We start from the raw sequence: 6,974 nt of genomic DNA, 5'->3' as shown, positions 1-6,974 counted from the left end.
CCTGCATCTGGCTCATCATTCCACCTACAGTTTATTGGACTTGACTCTGCAGCCTCCTCTATTGTCTGCTATCCTGAAAGTCATCAGAAACTTACCATCTTAATTGCTTGACATGCCTGCCTGCCATTTGACCTGCTGATCTTGGTTCATCTGACCCATGGAATTGAGATTTTCCCACCTCTACAACTGCGTGAGCCATTGTGTTGAAATACACCTCTCTCTATATGTACATATATGAGCTTCACTGGTTTTGCTTCTCTAGAGAACCCAGCCTACAAATTATTGTTGCTGCAGCTGCTACTACTATCATCATCATTACAGTATTTTATTCAATTACTACTTTGTGTCAGGTATTCTACTTTGCAATTTATAAAAATAGTCTCATTTATTCTACACAACTGTCTTTGAGGTGGGTATTTTGTTTCCCTTCTTGCAGTTGAGAAAATTAAAGTTTGGAGAAGTTAAATCAAGTCCCCATAATATCACAATATAAAATGACAAACCTGACATTAAAACAAAAGATTGTCCAACGCCTATTTAGTCTTTTCAAATCACTTCTCTATCTGCAACTACTTAAAACTCATATTTTCTGTCAGAAAATTATTGCAAACTGCATTGCATAGGGGATTCTGCTTCCTATTGTTGTGTGCTAAAAATTATGCATAATCATTCTTTAATTATGCATTAACACATGAGTCTTCCCTCTGGGCTTGTCTGGTACAGGACTTCCTGCTCTGAGGGCTCTGTGTTCATTGTTCTGCCCTGTTATATGTTTAGGATGTGGAAATGGGAACAGTTAAATGTCAGCTCTTCCCAATTTTATCTATAAATTCAGTACATTCTCAAATTCCTGCAAGCACTGACGTAATGTGAATAATGTAACCAATGTCACTGAATACTTTGTGTAGAATTATTGCATGGAAACATATTTTGCTGTGTATACTTTCACCAAAAATAAAAATTTAAATATACATTTAGTTTTTATTTATCATTAAGATTCTAAAGTTCATATGGGAAGACAAAAGACCCACAATAGATAACACAATAATGAAGAAGAGCAAATTTGGAGTTTTGCTATTCTGGATTTCAAGACTTACTATCAAGCTACAGTAATCAAGATGGTGTGATACTGCGGAAATAGTAGACACATTGTTAAGCTGGTTCCAACTTATAGCATCAGAGAAAATCTAAGTGATTGGGTCTGGAGAAGAGCTCTTCATAGTTCAATCCACACATTATAAACAAATTATTAGGTTGGATTTTATTAAAATTAAGAACTGTTCTGTGAAAGACAGTAATGAGAATGAAATGATCATTCACAGGTCTGGAGAAAATGTTGACATATATGATATCAACAATCAAATTGTTAATTAAAATCAGCAGTAAGAAAATAATCAATTCAATGGAAAACTCAACAGAGACCTGGGCAGTTACCTCACCAAATTTGATACATATAAGAAATACCAGCAATTCAAGATGTTCAGCAGTATTTCTTATTAGGGAATTATAAATTACAACAACAATGAAATCTACTCCACATCTACTGGGATGATCAGAAAAATTACCAAAAGTTGGGAAGGTTTTTCATTGCTGGTAGGAATGAGCTCTCATGATTGCTGGTAAAGATGAACAATGATACATACACTGTGAAAGTAACTGGAAGACAGTCTGTCAGTTTCCTACAAAATTAATATAATCTAACCGTGCAATCAAGCAGCCCCACCCCTAGGTATTTATAGAATTGAGTTGATAATTTAAGTCCACAAAAAAATAAAACAAAAAACACTTATAAATGAATACTTACAGTATCTTCATTGATAATCACTAAAATTTGGAAACTATCAAGATGTTTTCCAATAATTGAATGGATAGCCGAACTGTGGCATATCCATACTGTAAATATTATATAACGATACAAAGAAATTAGCTATCATGCCATAAAAAGACAGAGCAAACTCTATGTATGATTCTGCTAGTATGCAAACAATCATATGTATATGAATATGTAATAGTACATTGTTGTTGTTGTTGTTATGTGTTGTGGAGTCAGTTCTGATTCTTAGTGACCCTGCACAGGGTTTCTGAGGCTGTAAATCTTTACAGGAGCAGAAAGCCTCATCTTTCTCCCGTGGAACAGCTGGTAGTTTTGAACTGCTGACCATGAGATTAGCAGCCCAATTCGTAACCACTACACTACCAGAGATCCCTTATGTATCTGAAAAATCCATTGAACTTTATACCACAAAAGAGTGAACCTTAATATATGCAGTTTTTTAATGAAAATTATTTAGAATGTCAGGGAATTTTCAGAAGTTATGCATGTTGTGACAAGATAATCTAAGTGTATCTCATTGAAGAGGATAGAGGAGAAAGTTGGTGATTTAAGTAATTTTGAAAATGACTGGAGTCTGTAAGACAAAATAAGCCCTGGTGGTACAGTGGGTTAAGTTGCTAAACTTATCACTGAAAGGTCTGTGGTTCAAATCCACCAGCTCCTCAAGAGAAAGATGTGGCACTCTGCTTCTATAAATACTTACAGCCTTGGAAACACTTTGGTCAGTTCTGCTCAGTCCTATAGGGTTCCTATGAGTCCAAATCTACTTGATGGTGGTGGGTGGGTAAGAGCAAAGGGGCAGGAAACTCCACATAAGCACTATATTTTCATTCATAAGGTTGTTTTCCAGGTTACAGGCTAATAATGCTGATACAACTATCTATGTATTCTTAAACTGACCAACCATGGAGACGGATGCTGGATTTTGGAAGCTAGGATTTCATACATTGGACTGGAAATTTACAGATAACCAAAACACTATTCATCTACCAGTTTGTCCTACTATGGTGTTTTGCATGTTGGTCTGATACTGGAAGTGATGCCACTGGTATTTTATATACCATCAGGGTCATCCATGGTAGACAGATATGCCACAGTTTGGCTATCCATTCAATTATTGGAAAACATCTTGATAGTTTCCAATTTTTAGTGATTATCAATGAAGCTGCTGTAAGTATTCATGTAGAAGTGTTTTTTAAAATTTTTTGTGGACTTAAATTCTCAGCTCAATTCTATAAATACCTAGGAGTGGAGCTGCTTGATTGCATGGACAGAGATTATAAACTAAACCAGATTAGCAAGGAGAGGTAAATTACTTCTGAAATAGTCATCACTGAAAACCTTATAAATAGCAACAGAATATTGTCTAACATACTGCCTGAAGTTTAGCCCCTCAGGTTGGAAGATACTCAAAATTCTAGTGGAAGAGAGCTGCCTCTCCAAAGTAGACTTAACTATAATGATGTGGATGGAGCAACTTTAAAGACCTTCACTTGTGGATGGGGCACAACTAAAAATGAAAAGAAACAGCTGAAAATATTCATTAATAATTGGAGTGTGGAATATATGAAGTATGGATCTAGGAAAAGTGGAAGTGGTCAAAAATGAAATGGAATGCATTAAGATCTATAAGATAGCCATTAGAGAGCTAAAATGGACAGATATTGGCCCTTTTTAAATGGGCGATCATATGATATACTATGCCAAGAACACCAAATAGAAGAGAAATGGCTTCACATTCATCATCAAAAGGACACTTCAAGATCTATGTTGAAGTTCATGCTGTCTGTAATAGGATACTATCCATACACCTACAAAGAAGACCAGTTATTACCACTATTATTCAAATTTACACATCAACCACAACAGCCAAACACAAAATAAATAAAGGATTCTACCAACTTCTTCAATCTGAAATTGATCAAACGTGTAAGAAAAATGCACTGATAATTACTAGTGATAGGAGTGCAAAAGCTGAAAGCAAATAGGATCAGTAGTTGAAAATACGATCTTGTTGATAAAAACAATGCAGGAGATAGTAAGACAACATTTTGCAAGGCTAATGACTTATTCATTGCAAATACCTTATTTCAACAACATAAACATACACATGTACCTCACCAGATGTAATAAGCAAGAATCAAATTGGCTACAGCTGTGGGAAGAGATAGTGGTAAAGCTCAATATCATCAGCCCAAACAAGGTCAGGGCACTAATGATGAACAGACCACAAATTGCTCATATACAAGTTTTAGTTGAAATTGAAAAATTTGAAATAAGTCGATGAGAATCAATATATTATCATGAGCATATACCATCTCAATTTAGAGACCATCTCAAGAACAGATTTATTGCATTAGATACCAATGACAAAAAGCCAGAAGATTTGTGGGATGACCTCAAGAACATCATACATTAAGAAAGCAAAAGATCCCTAAAAAATAGGAAAGAAAGAAGAGACCAATATGAATGTCAGAAGAGACTCTGAAACATGCTCTCAAGTGTAGAGATGCTAAAGCGACTAGAAGAAATGATGAAGTAAAAGAGCTGAACAGAATATTTCAAAGGACAGCTTGAGAAAAAAAAAGTCAAAGATTGTAATGACATGTGCAAAGTCCTGGAGATAGAAAAATGAAAGGGAAGAACACACTCTGCATTTCTCAAGCTGAAAGAACAGAGGAAAAATCTAAGCCTCTGGTTTCAATACTGAAGAATTTTATGGGAAAAACACTGAATGAGACAGGAAGCATCCAAAGAAGAGGGAAGGAATACAGAGTCACTGTACCAAAAATAACTGGTTGCTGTTTAACCATTTCAAAGGGTAGCATATAATCAAGAACCAATGGTATTGAAGGAAGAAGTGCAAGCTGCACTGAAGGCATTGGCAAAAAGCAAGGCTCCAGGAAGTGATGAAACACAAATTGAAATGTTACAACAAACTGATGCAACACCAGAGACTCACACTTATCTTTGCCAAAAGTTTTTGAAGACAGCTACCTGGCCAAACAATTGGATCAAACTTAATGTAAAGAAAACAAAAATCTTCACAACTGAAGCAGTGAAAATCATCATAATAAACTGAGTAAAGAGTAAAGTTGTCAAGAATTTAATTTTACTCAGATCCACAAACAACAGTATAGATGTTGCAGTCAAAAAATCAAATGATATATTGCATTGGGCATATCTGCTGCAAAAGACGTCTTTCAAGTGTTATGTAGCACAACTGTCACTTTGAAGAGTAAGGTGTTTCTGACCGAAGCTATGGTGTTTTGAATTTATATTGATGTCCATATCAATGAAAGGTGACCCAAAGGAATGCAAAAATCACTGAAAATTATCATATGTTATCTCTATTCCCAACCTTCTGAGGAAGCGCCATATTTCTTTCCAGAGAGGCCATTTTGCAATCCCACCAACAATGTAGGAGGGTCCCAGTCTCTCCGCATCCTTGCCAGCATTTATTGTCCTCTACTTTTTTGGTCTTTGCTGTTACTGCTGGTGTGAGATGATATCTCATTGTTATTTTGATTTGCATCTCTCTAATGGCTAGTGATCATGAACATTTATTCATTTGTTGGTTGGCTGCCTGGATCTTCTCCTTGGTGAAGTGTCTGTTCTTGTCCTGTGCCCATTTTTTAATTGGGCTACTTGTCTTTTTCTTGTAGAGGTATTGTAGTTTCCCATATATTTTAGAAATTAGTCCCTTGTCCAATGTGTCATTACAAAATATTTTTTTTTCACATTCTGTGGGTTTCATTTTTACTCTTTTGGTGAAGTCTTTTGATGCACATAAGTTTTTAATTTTTAGTATGTCCCAATCATCTCTTTTGTCTAATTTTGTTTGTGTAGTTTTCAAAATGTTTTGTAGTCTGTGTGTTCCCTGAATTAGTACCCTCACATTTGTCCCTATTTTTTCATTGATGACCTTCATAATTTTGGGATTCACACATATGTCTTTAATCCATGTTGAGTTGGTTTTTGTATAGGGCATGAAGTAAAGATCTTGTTTCAATCTTTTGCATGTCGCTTTCCAGTTCTGCCAGCACCATCTGTTGAAGAGACTATCTCCTCCCCATACATAGGCACTTTGTCGAAAATCAGTTGGCTGTATGTTGGGTTAATTTCTGGATTCTCAATTCTGTTCCATTCATCAATGAATCTTCCATTGTACCAGTACCAGGCTGTTTTGACCACTGTAGCCATGTAGTAGATTTTGAAATCGCGGAGTGAGAGGCTTCTAACGTTGTTCTTCTTCTTCAGCAGTGCTTTGCTTATCCTGGGTCTCTTTCCTTTTCATATAAAGTTTGTAATTGTTTTTTTCCATCTCTTTGGAGAATGTCACTGGAATCTGTACTGGGATTGTATTATATGTGTATATTGCTTTGGGCAATATTGACATTGTTACAATGTTGAGTATTCGTACCCAGAAACATGGTACATTCTTCCATTTTTGTAAGTTTCTTTTGGTTTCTTGTAGTAGTGTTCTGTGTTTTCTTTGTATAGGTCCTTTGTTTCTCTGGTTACGTTTATTCCTAAATATTTCATTCTTTGGGTGGCTATTCTAAGTGGTATTGCTTTCCTAATGTCCTTTTCAGAGCTGTCATTGTTACTTTAGAGGAATCCAACTGATTTTTGTACTTTGATCTTATACCCTACCACTTTGTTGAATCTTTCAATGATGTGTAGTAGTTTTTTACTGAGTCTTTGGGGTTTTTTATGTATAGGATATTATCACCTGCAATAGAGAAAGTTTTACTTCCTCTTTGCCAATTTTGATGCCTCCCTTGCATTCATTTTATGAAGCCCATCCTTGCATCCCTTTTATGAAATCCACTTGATCATGATGTATTATTTTTTTGATGTAGTGCTGGATTCTGTTGGCTAGGATTTTGTTGAGAATTTTTGCATCTATGTTCACAAGGGATATTGGTCTATAATTTTCTTTCTTAGTGATATCTTCCCTGGTTTTGGTATAAGCGTTATGCTGACTTCATAAAAAGTATTAGAAAAGAAAAGAAAAAAAGTATTAGGAAGTTTTCCGACCTCTTCTATATTCTGTAATAATTTGAGTAATGTCGGTGACAGTTCTTCCCTGAGTGTTTCGTAGAACTCACCAGTGAAGCCATCTGGGCCTGGACTT

Source organism: Chrysochloris asiatica, unplaced genomic scaffold, assembly GCF_000296735.1.
Source record: "Chrysochloris asiatica unplaced genomic scaffold, ChrAsi1.0 scaffold00004, whole genome shotgun sequence".
Lineage (NCBI taxonomy): Eukaryota > Metazoa > Chordata > Mammalia > Afrosoricida > Chrysochloridae > Chrysochloris > Chrysochloris asiatica.
The sequence above is the reverse complement of the archived record's forward strand: the minus strand, read 5'-3'. Positions refer to the sequence as shown.